Source organism: Gobio gobio (genome assembly GCF_949357685.1).
Source record: "Gobio gobio genome assembly, chromosome: 14".
Classification (NCBI taxonomy): Eukaryota; Metazoa; Chordata; class Actinopteri; order Cypriniformes; family Gobionidae; genus Gobio; species Gobio gobio.
In genome coordinates this window covers 3,208,301-3,226,514 of record NC_137107.1, presented here as the reverse complement: position 1 = coordinate 3,226,514, position 18,214 = coordinate 3,208,301, and the positions used below count along the sequence as shown (strand labels likewise).

The window sequence follows — 18,214 nt, the reverse complement described above, 5'->3', positions numbered from 1 at the left end:
GTCATGTTCCCATAGTGAGAACATAAACTATCCACAAATGCTGCCTCTGCGTGCTGAACGCACAAACACGAGATGCAGCAAATGCAACACGAAGAAACTCTCTTGAAGTCACATTCTCCAGAGACACAGCAACACAGGCTCCTAATCGAATCCTAATATCTCTCATGAGATATCCCAATTCGTCATTTCACTTCTGATGTACGTCGAACATGACCGACTGAAAGGGAACTCAATTAATTTATACAGCGCATACACAGAAACACAAACTGTACCACTGACAAAAAAAATGTGGATATCATGTTTCTACTTACTCTCATTCTTGGTTTTCTTTTCTCTTTTGAACAGTTGTATGTGTATTATTCATTCCTGTTAAACGCCAAAACTGGAAACAAGTAATAGGAAACGCTTCAGCAAGAAATGTAAGGGTTGCAGTTATTCAAAACTAAAATGCTTTAAAATAGATGATACTGAATGTGTGTGTGTGTGTGTGTTTAATTATTTATTAAAATAACATACATTTAATTATACATTCAAATTAATGCAGCAGGGAGAGCCATTTTAATTGAATATATAGTTATTTCAAGAGACTACAAGCAAACCAGATGTATCTTTTTTGTACAATTTATCAAGTACAAATCTCAGTGATTAAGACATGGACAAGAGCACTAAACACAGGGAATATTCAAAATATTGGGGTACATTGTAAAGACACTGTATTTGTGTACATCCAAATCAGCCTATGTATGCATGCACCACTGCTTTATCGTCTTAAATTTTCAAAAGACCACTAAAAGATTACTTAAAAAAATACAGAAAAACATGCAAGAAAAAAAAAAAGAATGAACAATCATGTGAGCCTAAATGCATGTACATTAAAGGTTATAATTTTGAAACTTTGAGTGGTGTCTTGTTCTTTGGAAGAAGTTTACTCTTGATCCTCAGTCAGTTCAATTGTTTGTCCATCACTGAAGCAGCGGTGGAAACAGCAGTGGCAGCAGTAGCGGCGGCAGCAGCGGCGGCTGCAGCGGCGGTGGCAGCAGCAGCTGCAGCAAAGGCAGCCATTGAGGATTGCAGTGACTATCAAAACAGAGCTTAAAACCAAAAACACAACACAACCATTTTCCTGGGGAAATAAAAACAATCAGTCAGTAAATGATCCAATTTTAACATCAATTTTATAGTCGGCTGACATTCAGAAGATACTTTTATCCAAAGTGACCACTTTTTACAGGGATATTATCCGGTTGTTAAGTCTTGACATCACACGGCAGCGCTTCCGGGTTCAAACGCTCTATCTCATACCACAAGAAAAACAACAAATGGTGCTGTATACGTACATACACAATGTGGTGTAATACTACAAAAAATATATAATCATAACCTTTATCTCTATACCAAAATTCCAGACGGCTAGACAGTGATTCATCTTTTATAAATCGTTAAAATATGAATGTTTGCGACACTGTGTGCACAGAGACTGTTGTGTAGACTGTAAGTATTTAAAATGTTTAACTTTTTAAAATGTTTGATGTTTAATATGAATAAATAGTGCTCATAAACGGCCGTCGATGGCATTCTCAAGTGAAACGAGTTGAGGCTTGGACCCAGAAACAGCGTTCCTTACGTCACGACTTAACAAATGGATAACCAGTGAAGCAATGTAGAGTTAAATGTCTCGATACAGGGCGATTTCATATTCATAGTTATTCTATATATATCTATTAATTGTGTGTGTGTGTGTGTGTGTGTGTGTGTGTGTGTGTGTGTGTATAATGTATAATGTATATATGTATATTATGTAAACAAAGACTTTCATGTCTAATGCGATTAATAGCGATAAAATCATTATGTCAAATTAGGTCCATGCATTATTGTAAATAATTGAGATGGTAAAACTTCAGAATAATAGCTTAGAATTAAAGAATTTTATAAATGTAATAATTACCGTTGTTACTATAAAAGGTGGCTAAAAGTAATTTTATAAAAGAACGAATTCAGATTAATAAGGAAGATACAAAATCTTTTTGGAAAGTGCTGAATAGGTTTCAATCGATTGGTAAATTGAAGGTTCAAAATTAGGTGTTGATGGTAAGATTGAATTTGATAAAAGTAAAGTTGCTAATACATTTTATCTTTTCTTTTCAACAATTACAAAGAGCTTATTGCATAAACTCCCTTTGTCTAGGGGATTTTATGGAATAGATTTTGTTTAAAGAGATTTCTTTTTTTTAAGGGATATTGTCTAACTCTTTTGTTTTTACTAAAGTTGCATTAGAGGAAATTATTAAAATGTTAGAAGAACTTCAGGTGTCCATGTCAACTGGGCTAGATGGTATTACAGCGAGATTTTTAAAAGATGCTGCAGATATGCTCCAATTAATGCATTTATTGTGAATCTTTCTCTAGAAAGGAGTATTGTCCCATCTGACATGAAAATAGCAAAGATCATTCAATTGTACAAGAAAGGTAATCGATATGATCCCGATAATTACCATCCAGTCTCGATTCTTCGAAAATTTAGAGTAGAAACTACTTTACTTTATTTAAAGGAACACACTGACTTTTTGGGACTCTAGTTTATTCACCGCATCCCCGAGTTTTCTCGGTGTGTTCCGCACCGTTGGCTGATGTTGGTCCTCGTCGGCTATTTTTCAGCTGATTCGACATGTTGAATCGGTGTCGGCGCTTGTTGGTCAGTCGGGCCATCTGATCATTCTGATTGGCTGTTCAGCAAGCGAATCAGTGCACAAGAAAAAAAACAGAAGTGACCGTCTGTGGTGAGCGAGATTATGAGATGTTTTGTTTATATCCCTGTAGCTCTTCTGGTTTCCCGATTTGAATAACGAGAAACAGACGACTGCCACCAGCTGGTACGGAAAGCTATTTACTCTTACGCAGGCACAGAACGGACGTGCTACTAGGCCGTCGGATGTCGAGCGTCTGCTTGGTGTGTCAAGGCAACTTTGGACCCAGATGCTGCAGACGTGAGCCAACTTCGCAGTCTGCTTTCGTATCCACTAGTTGGTCGGCGTCGGTTTGGTGTTTTCCTTGCTTTAGATAAGTCCATACATCCCATTCTCATCTCTGTGCGTGCCATAACTCTGTCTGACGCACCCACCGCTAGCCTAGCTCAGCAGAAAGACTGGAGGTAAATGGCTCCAGCTAGCCTACTGCTCAATAAGTGACAAAATAAAAATGTGTGGAATGGTACCCTTGGATCTTCAAAAAGCTTTTGGCACAGTGAACCATTCAATACTGCTCTAGCCAAATTAAGTGTTGTGGGTTTTTCAAGTATGGTCATAGCCCGGTTGGACTCTTATTTAATTGGGACAGTTCAAAGGGTGAAAAATTCATGGGATTTTTTGAAGGGGCAAGTGAAAGAGAATTTTACTTGCCCGACGGACAAGTAGCCTGATAAAACACCATTAACAAAAATAACTAGGGAATCACCCAAATGCAAGAATGATTCTGCATTCATTACTGTAAGTGGCGATTGACAGTGAATGATAATAATGTATAATGAATTGATGGTAACGTTGCACTGTTGACGCTCGCGCAGCCTCTCGAGTAGAAATCGAAACAAATGTGGACCGCTCACAGAGAGAAACTCAGTTAACACACTGCAGTAAACATGTAGAAATGCGGAGTTTATTTATATTTATAACATGATACAGTTGCAACGTCACATTACCAAGAGTGCTGTTTTCCTGAATAACATCACGACTGAAAATGACACTGATTTCAAATGACAGTTCCATAAACAATTATTAACATTACGTCACTCGGATTTTGATGCAATATAGAGTGTTTTTGTTCTATTTCAGCAGCGAAAATAGTTCCAAAAGATCACAGCAGAACGCGTGTCACAGCAACAGCGTGTTAGTGAATGATTCAGCGTTTGAATGAATCGATAGAATCAAAGATTCAATGAACTATTCGTAAACGACTGCCTAATTCTTGAATGAATCAGCGTTTGAACGAATCGACTCAATGATTCACTCATTAAGACGGTCACCTGCTGCCACCTACTGGTGGTCTAGTTTCATCTTTCCAACATTTCTTATTTGTATATTCAAAAAATATTTAAAACAATCTCATAACATTATTTAATGCAGTTGTAATTTTTAAGTTGTAAATTATTTAATTTGACTGGTAACAGCCAGTGTTGTCTTCTAATTTAATTTATTGATCCCATTTAAAGGGTTAGTTCACCCAAAAATGAAAATTCTGTCATTAATTCCTCACCCTCATGTGGTTGGACACCCGTCAGACCTCCGTTCATCTTCAGACACAAATGAAGATATTTTAGTGTAAAGCTGATGCTGAGAAAGGCTTCAGATAGGCCTCCATTGGTATTCAGTACATTTACACTCACAAGACCCATAAAAGGCACTAAAAACGTTGTTACAAAGTCCATCTCACCACAGTGACTCTACAATAATTTTACGATGCGACGACAATAGTTTTTGTGCGCAAAAAAAAATCAAAATAACACCTTTATCCAACTTGTTCTTGTCTTCCGTGTGTGTCTCCACGACGCATGCGTGAGAATATGAGCAGATCCGGCGCTCGGACACATGACCCAGAAGCGATTTGTTTACAATCAGAGGAAGACGCGCGTATCTCAGCTGTTGAATTCTACATTGATCGTGCTTTAGGTCTCGGCGTAGTGCTCAAAAAGGGGCTTAAGTGTGCATTTCATGGATTCCCGAACGTTGGCGCTACGTTGGTTTGACGATCAGATGTAAGGAAATTCCTTGTTGTGTTACACAATTACAAACATTCAAACTCTGACTTTTATTTTATTTTGATTAAAAAAATGTGTGCATGCGCCACCACAAAAAGTCCCACAGCTGTCCCCCCCAATGTGTGATTGACAATTTCGCCCCTTGGTCACTAGTCACGTGAAAAAGACTTCTGAAGCAAACACACTGGTTTATTCCTGTAGTGAACCACCTGACTGCTTTGACAGCCCAATCCAGTGTTGACAGGTTTGAACCCTGGCGGCTGAATTTCTTATAAAAGTGAAGCCAAACCATGGCAACACCGTGGGTTGTAGTAGTAGTGTTTGGATTGGCGTTATTGTTGAGGAGAGTGGATTGAGTTTATTTCAGTGTCACCCTGTGCCACATTTTTAAATAATTTTTTTATTATTATTATTAATTAGAGAACATATGAACATTGTTACATAAAAACACGCATCAAAGACAGAAACTTCAAAAATCCTCTGCTACATTATACAAGTACAACCAGTTACACAAGCACGTCCTTTTCAACATACAAAAATATCAGTCCCACAAGTTAACAAGTTATACTGAGTTCTGAGTTCTATTTTAATAGAAACCATTAGAATTTCTGGTTTCCAACTTTTTTTTAAGCTGGTCTGATCTTCTGTCCTTGTCTAAAGAAATAATTACACACACACACACACACACACACACACACACACACACACACACACACACACACACACACACACACACACACACACACACACACACACACACACATCATGCTTAATGTTTTATTATCAAGGTGAACACATGAAATTCATCAGTATCTGTAAAATTCACCTACATAAATGAGTTTCACAGCACTAACACTGTTTCAGCTTTGATCGCCTCGGTAAACACGTAATAAACGGGGCGTTAACATATAAGCCTTCTTGCATTTTATGGTTGTCAGCTTTGTTGCATTACATTTACTTCACCAGGAGATGGTGCTGCAATTTCTAACTGAATGAAGCTTCGAGTAATGAACCATTTTCGACACAATTGTATCAGAAAGCAATAATGCTTCGAAACGCTTCATTTGGCCATCACTACTTGTAGTCAACAAACAGGCAAGAGGTCATAACAGGTAATCAGTCCAATACAGCAAACAAGACAGGAGAGAGGAGGTAATCCACGGAACAGGCAAGAAATCCAAAACCAGAGACATGAAACCAGGGAAAACGCTCAGAAATGCAGTTTACAACAAACAAGACTTCGCAGTGAATGACAGAGTGAACATGGTTTATATAGGCTGGGGTAATGGGGTAATGAGTGTAAACAGTGAGTGCTAATGAGTCCGGGCAAAGGATTATGGGTAATGTAGTCTATGATAGAATGACATTCCGGGTTGGAGTACAGTCTGGTGGTGATCACGGGCACTCACACAAGTGAATTGTGAAAATAATTAATAAAAGAGCTCCTACATACTTTAATATGTATTGTTCTAGGGTGTGTGAGAAACATTGTTATAATACTTGGCAGAGTCTAATGGATATCACATTATGTCATTTATGACATGTCCGGTCGTAGGACTTTTGAATACTCAGGGGCCCAAGAGTTGAGTAAGTTGCCTCTAGATGTGAAGAGTATGTCAAATATGGTTGGATTTAGTATGAAAGTTAAAAGTTGTCTATTAGATAGGTTGCATTAATGATGAATTTGGGTGGACGATTAATTGATTAATCGTGATATACATTTTGGAAATGTGTGTTTGTAATGTTGTGTTGTAATCATAATAGTGTGCAATTTCTTTATAACCTGTCACCAGGAGTGAAGTTGTGCTCTACAGCAAGGACCACAATGGAAACAAGTTTTGTTTAAACGTTATTGTGCTATCCCTTACAAATGAGTGTATTTTCACTATTATGTTGTCTAATAAATCAAATCAAAATTAGCCCCAAGTCCAGCCTTGCATCTTTATGAAGCTGGGCAGCATATATTGTGTGTTGTTTAACCACAAAACTCAAAATGTCTGCTAGAATATAATTACAGGTTACAAGGTTTTACTTTAAATGTCAGACCTAAAATATATTAAATAATTATTTGTAAACCCATGTGAAGCCATAAATACTCATGTTAGTCAGTCTTCAGGAACTACTCATACTAATAAGATCACATTGAATGTTGCCACTGTATAACAACCTTAAAAGGGGCTATCACACACAGTTTCTGTCCATCTCATGTCAATCTTATGTCAATCTTGAGTGCCTATAGAGTAGTATTGCATCCTTCATATCTTCACTTCACTTCACTTCAACTTTATTTATATAGCGCTTTTAACAATGTAGATTGTTTCAAAGCAGCTTTACAGTGTTAAACAGGAAAATAATGCAGCATAATTTTATTCAGCTGTATAGCCATTCTGGAAAAATTTCAAGTATCATACAGTGACAGTGTGGGCTTTAGATCAATAATTTGATCAGTAATTTAGTTTAAATGGTTAATTTAGTTTATTATTTAGATGTATTTCGATGTTTAGTTGAAAAATTTAGTGTCCAAATATCTCCAAAAAGTCTTTAGTTTTATCGTATTTATAAAAGAAAGATACGCTGTACCAAGTCTTTCTGAATAAAACCGAGCGACTGGAGGCGTATTGTGTGGACGGAGCTAAAGAATGACGAGGGCGCGCAGCTATTGCGTTGAGAGCATCTGAAAGCTGTGACATCCTGAAACGTGGAAAAAACGTTATCCTAAATAAACGATGGCTATCAATCAGATTCAGCCATACATATTTGATCCAGAATCAGATCCAGAGGCTGAAACTGAACGGGAGCAGCAGCAACAACGACTACAGCTGGACGTCTCCATGTGGTGTGTACTGTAACTGTAACTGTATTTGCTTAGCGGCTTGTGTAATGGGGAATGGGGAAAACGTTTTTTTTTTTTTTAGAACACCATATCATGTGCGAGTTTTACAACATTTGTGTGAATTTACTCATCGTTTATGAGGACATGATTTGATTTATGGACTACTGCATGTGACTTAGCAGTAGCAAGGAGAACGGTTTTGCACGTCAGACTCGTCCCCTAGGTGTAATATGAAATAATTAATTTAGCTCAAATCATTTAGTTGTGAGAAACCAGAAGGAGTATTTTTGGTACAGAAAAACTCCATCAGACAACCAACTTATTTTTTTAAACTTTTGCCATGTTTAGCATGGGAATCCAAGTCTTTAATAGTGTAAAAAACTCAGAATGCATGAAATAGCATTACCCCCCCCCCCCCCCCCCTGAACAAAAAATAAAATTAAAATTATAAATAATAATAATAATTTACTTATTTATCTTTTTGAAAAGGTCTTTGTCTTATGATTTTTAACATGACCTACAACATCGCTGAATTAAAAAAAATCCATAAGCCATACCTGTGAACTGGCAACAAAGCTCAAAGTCAGATCTCGTAGTTCAGTCTCATTTCTTCCTGGGATTGATTCAGTGGGTTTACACCATTTCACATGATGCTCATCCTCAGAAACATACATGCCATCCCAGTCTGTGTCCCGACAGGCAATATAATTACCATCAAGGAGCAGAAGAATGATCCACACAATAGGTGGAATCAGGCAAAGTATGAAATCTTTGAAAAGATTTGCAAAGTAATTGCAAAGTTGATCTTTAGGTATGGGTTTAACTGGCTGTAAAACTAAAAACATTAAAGCAAAAGAGAAAAGAAAAGGTGCAGCAAAGGTACAGTTTGATACTTTTGCATTCAGCTCAACTTTGCATGGGCATGTAAAATGGCCATCAAACAGCCCTTCCAATGGAACTAACAAAAGACTCATTGAAAGAGAGGTGAAAACAGCAGATTTGGCCAGTCCAGTTTTAAATGTTTTAAAAAATGCTTGCGTTCCAGGCATCTTCTGAGGCTCACACTTTCACACAATCAGCTTGACTGATGATGTTTGACTGCTTCCCTCGAGATGTTTAAAGATGGACAGGTCCCCTTCAATGAACAAGAAAATATCTAAATTATTTCATATCCTACAAGTAAAGAACAGACATTACATTTACATATGTTACCCTTTTTAAGAACGGGTGTTGGTGCAACACATTTATTTCTGTATGAAATATGAAAAAGGCAGATTAGATCGGGCACACTCTCCATATTGTGTACACCAGAACTCACTCATTACATACTGAACGCCCTTTTCACTCTACTAGTGTTAGGATTCTTAACCCAGTATCAAAATAATAGGCTGGTCCTATCAGACTGTCGTACATATCTTTTGTACAGAGAGTCTGGCCACTCTCCATTGACAAGCGTTTACTTCATTGAAGGCGGGTACTGTGTTGAAATTTAAAGCTATTGGATCTGCCATAACCAATCGCTAACGTTTGGTCGTGACATATCACCACTAACGGAGCGAGCTGGAAAATCAAACTTTTACCAGGGAGGAGGGCCACAACATCATGGCCACCAACAAAACTCAGCAAAGATTGTTCTTGTTCCGGCATTAAAAGGGTCATGAACTGCCTTTTTTATTTTTTTATACTGTTGTCTGAGGTCAACTTGTGACGTTTGTGTGTGTGTGTTGCATTCAAAAACATCATAATGAATAAGTAATAGGCTATTTTCTGCCTTGGTTTTGAGGCTCTCTGAAAAATGCTCGGTTTTGATGGGCGTGCCGCACTGAAGACTTTGAAGTTAACGCCCACGCTTGGATTGGATAAGATTTGCATATTTAATGAGCTTCAGCTACCGTCAGTCCCAGGAATCGTCTGGGGAAATGCTCAGAGAACTCGCAAAATATCAAACAAACACAATGATTACATCACACACACACACTCTCGCGGACATACACACACTCACTCACTCGCGCGGGCAGGCGGACACACACTCACTCGCACGGACACACACACACACTCATTCACTCATTCGCGACGTGCAGACGCGGAGAGACACACACGCGCGCAGACGCGGAGACACACACACTCGCGCCTGGCTCATAACGTTACAAGCCGATCACGAGTGAACCAATTCAACAACACCTTCTCCACCCTGTGACAGCAGTCTAGGGTATGTAATCAATAGATGTCAAACGATCTGTAATGTTATGCAAAACTAACACATATAAAAAAACATGTTTTAGCCTACTCACATAAGTGTGTGTTCAGAAGGAAGCTTGTGCAGGGACAATCCTTAGCTCACGAGTCGGTGGGCAGGGCTACAAAAGCATATTTATCTGTAGAGGCGGAGTCTAGGTCCTATTATGTAAGAGATCCGCATATACTGAGATCTCTCATTTTCTGGGCCTGGTGTCAATAAAAGCTTTTCTTTGACTAACAGGGAAGTTTTCAGCTCTGAAACTTACAGGATATTCTTATATTACCACAACCTTTTATATATCAAAAGCTCAAGGGAAAGTTGATTTCTCAGTTCATCACCCCTTTAACTTCTGGATATTCGGCAGCGGTGCCACAACGGACCGAACGGCTTCACTCGCATCTTTCTCCGCCACCATTACTGAACTACAACTCAAACTAGCGCACGACATCAACATCATCGCTCTCAGCCACGCCCTCTGTTCGCTGATTGGACCGGCTAAAATGTATAGTTTAAATATACCGCAATCCCAGACGGACTACTGAAGGAAAATTAAAATTGAGCGGAAGTACGTAGGAGGGCGGAGCCAGGCTATCAAAATAATGCCTCAAAGTGACTGGACACACTATCTTTAACAGAGGTTACCTTCTTAACCTCTAAACCCATACACACTATAACACAATAAACTTAAACATGTTTAACACTCACTCTTACCAGAGGTAAGTATATCAAATAACATTAAAGTATCACATTACACCCCCTTAACATAAATACAGGTAATGTACAAACTCTATACTCATAAACAAATGACAAATTCAGTATAGCTACATTACTCCAGCATTTATAATTGTATGAAACGTTCTTATTGCACGCATCATTTTATGAATTACTTTAATCGCAGTTTTAACCCAAACTCTGTTTCTGTATTTTAACATTACATTCTCACCAAATGGATAATAAAATAATTTTAACGCTATTTATTAACTTTTTTTTTTTTAATTTAACATCTGATTTATTATTAAACATCATTTCCTCTTTTATGTGTCACCAGAGGACAATATATATCACACTAAAGGACAGAAATGGTAGTTATTGCATTAAAGAAAGTGAGGGGTATTACAATAATGTGTTTGAATGCGGCAAAGAAGACAGAGTTAAAGGCATAATTTCGATCCTTATTTACTTTGCATCAATCTCTTAGGATCTCCTCCCTTCTGCGTGAACCACTGTTCATATTAGCTCTATCTCTCTATACTTCTGTCCTCTCCCTCCCACAATTCCTTCTGTCTCAGAAACAAAGAATATCACATTTTATACTTTATTACAGTACAAATTTTCTGCAAAACAGTTTATTTATTACAAATTATTGCATTTAAGAACACTGAAAAAAGATCAGAAGGGAGTTGAGTAAATCTTATTTAATGATTTAAAACGCTTTTTAAAGAGGCCTTGTCCTCTTGTGTGACATCTTTGGTTTCTGTTTCAGCTTTTTGAGTCAGATAATGAACTTGCTGTTTATAGCTAATTAGCATTAGCAGTTAGCAAGACAGATCTGTATAATTTTCCATGATTATGTAGTTTAATATACATATTTAATAAAAAATTAGAGGTATCACTCCAAAGGACAACAAAACTTAACACTTTTACAGTGGTTCCAAAAATTTCTTAGACAAAAACTAACAGTGTGCACATGTCATGGGTTTCTCAGGGTGCTTCAGGAATTTGACCCTGAATGGGGTCCTTTAACTAATTCAACTGAAATCGCCAGATTTAAAATCAGGATATGGTGTCATACCGGAGGACATGGTTTACTAGGACAAAATGTATCAAGATACTTTTAGAAATATATGGATGAAAAAAAAGTTTGCCATTTACTAAAATAGACACTTGTAAAATTATGCTTGAGCTATTTATTAACAATGTTATGCTTTTCTTAATTTAAAAAAGTTGTAATTAATTGAACTATGCTTAGAGACCATCACACCAGAGGACAATTTTGAGATTTGGCTAAAAATGTAACAAATCTAAAGTTTTTAGATCAAGACAAAAAATCAACAAGATAAAGAAATGTTTAACCATTTACTGCATTTTAAATGATGACAATATTATTTATATATTTTTTTATATTGCGTGACAGTGAAAATGTCAACCCAAATACATAAGAACAGTCTTTGTAAGAAAATGATTCAATGAAAAATAAATACATTACAACAGCAACATTACAGTGAGAAACTACAACCATGTCAAGAGCATAAACTTAAGTAAAATCAGCTGTTAATAATTCATTGAATATCAGATCCGAATATCAAAATGTATTTTTATACTAAAATTCTTGGTTCTGTTTTACTTACTCTTGTTTTTGCTCTTCTTGTCTGTTCTGAAGTATTGTCTTTGTATGATTCCTTCAAGCAGTACAGAGCAGTATAGAGGCGTCTTTCCACACAATTATGAGCAGACACAATGCCTTGGGATGTGTTTTTAACCTGGGGATGTTGTGAACCAGAACTATCTTTGTGTACTAAAAATATCAATGATCCTGCTTGTTTAACCGGTTTTCCCGCTATGTGTAATACTTGTTGGGACTTTTCATTTATGATATTTTCATACTCCTAGAAAAAGACGTGTCTAGTGCTTAGTGTCTATTTACACTAAATCCAAATAGCCAAAGGCTGTTTTCACTAAATCTGCCCACCACTGCTCGTACAATTTACATTTCAATTCACATTGTATGAAGATTGTGTCCATTTAAACAGGATGCAAAGAGGAGGTCACAAGGTTGGTCACATTATAAAGCAGATTCTTACGACAGAATACTTTCATTTTCATAGGTCTGTTCTGACAAGGTGGCTACTGTCCTTATTTAACTGGCTTAAAGTGGCTTCTGAAACAGGAGGTTTTTTATTTTTATTAAGAACAAAGCTGCTTATACAAAGTAAGAGACAAATCACATAAATATACACACTAAGGGGGAGATAAAAAAAGAAGAAAAGGAAAAGTATATATTAAAGGAACTGTATGTAAGAAATGTATTTCAATTAATCATAAAATGGCCCTGATATGTCACTAGACATTAAGAAATCATGTTAATTTCAAATACTTATATCACTGACAACGGTTGTCCGGCCAAGATATTGTCATTTTAAAAGTGAAGTTGCAGCCCTCAACTGATGTTGATGTTGACATGTTGTGTTTTGGCCTGAAGCGCCACCCTCCGCCTATCTACCAATCACAAAGTCAGTAGTGTTTCTGCATTCGGGTTGCCAGCTCTGCTCTAGTTACCACAGCTGCAGCTACAAACTTTTTGGATAAACAATGTCTAACTTTATGAAACCTAAACGACCTCGTTATGAATCAGAAAAACGTCGTGGCAGTGTCCGAAATAAAACAAGGATTTGTATAAGAGATGCCTTTGAAAGATGGAGACGGCTGAAAACGGAGAATAATTTGAAGACTGATGCCAACGTTGCTAATTTTCTCCTGGACAGGTAAGGTTCATCTATGTTTGGCTAACTTGTACTTAATGTAAATGGACATTTCAAATATTCATGACAGTCGAACAAAGTTATGCATGTTCGTGCAAAGTAACGTTAGGTTAGCGCAGATGGAGGAGGTGGGTCATTGAATTGAAAAGGTAACGTTAAGGAATTGTTTGTTAAATAAAAACGGCAAGTCGTCATTGCTAACATTAGTAATGCATTATCAGAGCCCGTTTCTCTGTCATTATGCTGGGACGCTGAGGAAAACAACATTAGCACGCCTATTATGGCAATGTGAAAACGTATTTGAGACAGTAGCCTAACGCTCAGTAAAAATTATTCCTAATTCGTTCTTCGCATATATAGTGGACAAAACATGCTGCAAGTTGACCTGTATGACCATTGCTAATGTTATTTAGCTTTGCTGTAATTTTACTATAATATACTATAGTATTTTTTCATGTGGGAATGTACTGTCACATACGGGCGTTTACGATTATATTTGGCTAATCGCCATTAGTAAATTTTTGCGATTCATAATTACTTCACAAAACATCGCTCTTGAAGCATAAACATAATTAACAGAAAGAAAAAAAACTTACTGTGTACGACTCGTCACTTGCCATTGAAAGCTCCTCGTAGCAGCCTACGTTCCTGCAGGATCTGCAGCCTATCTGGCAACCTCGAGTCAGGGGGAGGGGGAGAGGGGAGACACCCCTCAACAGTAATTTGAAAGTGATTGCAGTACCAGTTTTGGCCACAGTCCTACATACAGCTCCTTTAAAAGAATAAAACAGCAAAATATACACATGTATAGGGTTTTATAGTATAGTAATACATTTAAGCAATAGATTAATCTAATGTGATTTGTTATTAGTGACATCAATATTTACTAAAAGAAAGATATAGATACGAACTCACTGAGTGATAAATAGATATCAAAACAATTTAAAACAATCATAATAATAATAGTTGTAGTAAAAGCTGTTATAATAGTAATAATAATAGTGTAGTAGTATTAGTGGTAGTAGCAGTAGCAGTAATAATAGTAATAGTAACAATAACAACAACAACAACAACAATAATATTAAGAATATGAACAACAATAATAATAATAAAAATAATAATAATAATCTCTGTTTTATGGGATTTTAGGTACACATCACACTATGTCTGGGAGCTATGCTGGGGAACACAACCAACAGCCCCCTGGCACAGAAACCAATCCCCCTCCAATCTACCCGGCCCCCCTCCACTGTCAGAACCCAACACCCTATAACTACCTAAACTACTTTAAGTTAAAGGCTGCTATAAGTCTGATTTTTAGGGAAGGGAATCAGCAACAAACTAGTGCTTCTTAGACATAATATAACCAGGTATACAACACACAAAACAGTCAGGTAATAAACAGTGTTCTTGCAACTTTATCTAAACACCAAAACAAAACAAAATAAACAAACCAAACAAAATTATGCGACAATGGATACTGAAAACCAACACACACAATGTCCATACAAAAAAGACCACCTGTGGAAGTAGGACCCAACAGTGTTCAGGATAAACAAAACACTTATAGCAAATAGTCCACAGATGCACGATACCAGTTGATGAAAGACGTAGACGATGATAAACGTGCAGGTATTCCTTACGATCCTTTGTGCTTAAGATCCAAGAGATCCACAAGGCAATGAACCTACACAGACAATAAATTGCAATCCAAGCAATCTCAGAAAGGGATGTGAATGCTAGTATCACCAAAGAGTCCTTCTACAACAGAAAATATAAACTAAACATTAGTAGTGAAACCAGTTAACAACCAATCTCAAATAACAATCACCCCAGAAAACATGAAGAATAAATGAAGAAAAAGAAAAGAAAATACTCCTTACTTTGACTGAGCTTAAAACCAAAGTTTCCCAATCAGGACTCAAAGTACTTTGCGGCCACACAGCAGGTAAGCCATGCTTCCTCTGTCCAACAAATCTGGCTAACTCTACTACCCACCTGGGTATATACCGCCTCCTAACGCACCCTAGTGCCTCTGGTGGTGTGTAGTAGTAGTACCCTCAGTAGGAGTAAACATAGTAACAGGCCTGAGTCTGTTACATACCCCCCCCCTTCAGAAGAAAGCTTGTCATAACCATGACAAGTCTTTAAATTTTGTACATGGTAAGTTTCAATATTATGAACATCATTGAAAAAAGAAACAGAATAATTTACAGGTCCGAGACACTTAACAATTTCTGCAGGGCCCTTCCACTTTGCAGAAAGTTTTGCCATAAACCCTTCATCCGCTCTGGACATAGGATGAGTCCGCACCCAAACTACATCTCCCACCTGATACTGCGTCTGTTTGCGGTGTTGGTTGTAGTAGCGTTTCTGTTTGACCTGTGCTTGTTCAATGTTCTCCTTTACCAGTTTGATGAGGTTTTGTTGGCGCTCAAGGATTGGATAGGCAGGGTTATTGGGGTCCGGTGGTCTATGCAAGGCTCTCTCCAATGGGCCTTTTAGCTTGCGTCCCAGCGCTACTTCTGCAGGTGTATATCCTGTACTCTCATGCCACGCTGTGTTAATTGCGAACCGAAACTCAGGCAACCATCTGTCCCAATGACGATGCTGGTCCCCTACATATGATGCTATCATTGTTTTGAGATTCCTGTTGACACGTTCGGTCAAGTTTGTCTGTGGATGATAGGCCGTTGTCAATTTTTGTATAACACCCCACTGCTTGCATACTAGGTTGATAAGGTGTGAGGTGAATTGTGCACCGCGGTCAGACACTAGATAAGCTGGCGTACCCCATCTGGTGAATATTTCCTCGACCAGAATCCTTGCTATCTGCGGTGCTCTTGCTGCTCTTAAGGGAAACAACTCTACCCATTTGGAACAATAATCCACGATGACCAGAAGGTGTTCATTTTGTTTTGTACTTCGTGGGAATGGTCCCATCAAGTAAACACCAAGCATATGCCCTGGTTCAACAACAGGAGTAGACTGCAAGTGACCCGAGAGTTTTGAGAGAGAAGGCTTGTATTTTTGGCAGGTAGGACACTCTTTACAATGTTTCCACACTTCCGCTCTCAAGCTAGGCCAATACACTACATCTAGAAGTCGAAGAAGTGTCTTTAACCTTCCCAGATGACCGCTGAGTGGATTGTCGTGTGCGTAGCGTAAGAATTCTTCACGATACCTTGCTGGAATGACTAATTGCAACTTCTGTCCTTTCTGTCCGTTGGGTACGCTGCGAAATAGAAATCCATTTTGTAGAACATAATGCACTCGAGATACGTCTTGAACAGTCTGTGACTGTGCTTTACCAATTAACTCCTGAAGTTCTACATCATTCTGTTGAGCGATGCCAATTTGAGCAAGATCCACCGGAATGTCAGTGGGAAGTGCTATGGCCTTCACTACAGCAATTATATCAGGTGAGGTGTGATTACATTGGGTTCTGGATAACACATCCGGTACAACATTACACTGTCCTTTTCTATATTTGACGGTAAAGTGAAACCCTTGTAAACGTATGGTCCAGCGTATTAGTCGTGAAGATGGCTTTGGGTGTTGAAAAACCCAGGTCAATGCTGCATGATCTGTAACCACTTCAAATGGATGACCCTCGAGATATGGCCTCCACTTCTCGACGGCCCATACCACAGCCAGACACTCCTTTTCTGAAACAGAGTAAGCCTTCTCGGGTCCTCGTAACAGTCTAGAAGAGTATGCTATCACATGCTCTTCTCCCTCTGACTCCTGTGTAAGTACAGCACCCAAACCAAGCTCACTGGCATCAGTTTGAACTCTGAATGGTCTATCAAAGTCAGGTGGTATCAAGACTGGGGCTTGTGTCAGATCTTTTTTAATGGTGTCAAATGCATGTTGGCATCGCTCCGTCCACAACCACGTGGAATTTTTCTGCTTCAGTGCATGTAAGGGGGCAGCTTTATCAGAGAAATGTGGTATAAAACGATGATACCAGCCTGCTAAACCTAAGAAACGTTGAACATCCTTAAGTGATTGGGGTGTAGCGAATGAATTGACTGCTGCTACTTTGGATGGATCAGTTTTTATACCATCACCTGAAACAATGTGTCCTAAAAACGATAGTGATCGCTGGATGAGATTACATTTTTTTAGGTTGAGGGTGAGACCTGCATCATGAAAGCAATGGAAAACTTGGCTAAGGTGTTGAAGATGTTCCTTCTCATTCTGTGAAAATACCACCACATCGTCAATGTATATGAAACAGCACTTGCCTTTGAGCTTTCTTAATACATGCTCCATTAACCTCTGAAAGGATGCAGCTGCATTTTTCAGCCCAAAAGGAAGCCGTAAAAATTCATAGAGCCCTGTTGATGTGACAAAAGCAGTTTTCTGGATACTGTCCTTCTCCATATCCACTTGCCAATATCCACTTTTCAAATCCAGAGTGCTAAACACCGCTGCTCCATGCAGCGACTCTAAGATATCCTGGATCTGGGGCATTGGGTAGGCATCTAGGTACGTCTTAGCATTAAGACCTCGGTAGTCCACACAAAGTCTTGAACTTCCATCTTTTTTTGGGACTACCACCACTGGTGAAGCCCAAGGGGAAATAGATGGTCGAATGATCTCTTTGGCTAACAAGTCCTTAACTTCTAAATCAATAAATCTTTGCTTGTCTACTGAAACCTTGTAAGCACGTTTTCTTACTGGCACATCATTTGTAGTGATAATGCAGTGTTTTACCAGACTTGACCGTCCAATCTCGTGTGTGCAAACAGATGGCCATTCTAACATTAAATCTTCCAGCTGTCCCTTAAACTGTTCACCCGTGTCGGCTTGTTGTGCGAGTTGGTAGATGGAATGTAGCGTTTCCTCAGATATTGTAGGAGTGGGCAAAGCAAGATAAAAGTTCACAGTTGAATTGCATTCATTGGTTA

General features: G+C 38.2%; 1 long non-coding RNA gene across 1 annotated transcript; it reads right to left on the bottom strand.

Moving 5' to 3' along the window:
• Positions 1-483: 483 nt before the first annotated feature.
• LOC307136897 lies at positions 484-12,312 on the bottom strand. Its single transcript, XR_013817852.1, has 3 exons — positions 12,168-12,312; positions 8,138-8,715; positions 484-1,123 (listed from the first exon to the last, which is right to left on the bottom strand). It is a non-coding gene; the product is annotated as an uncharacterized lncRNA (long non-coding RNA).
• Between the last annotated feature and the right edge of the window lie 5,902 nt (positions 12,313-18,214).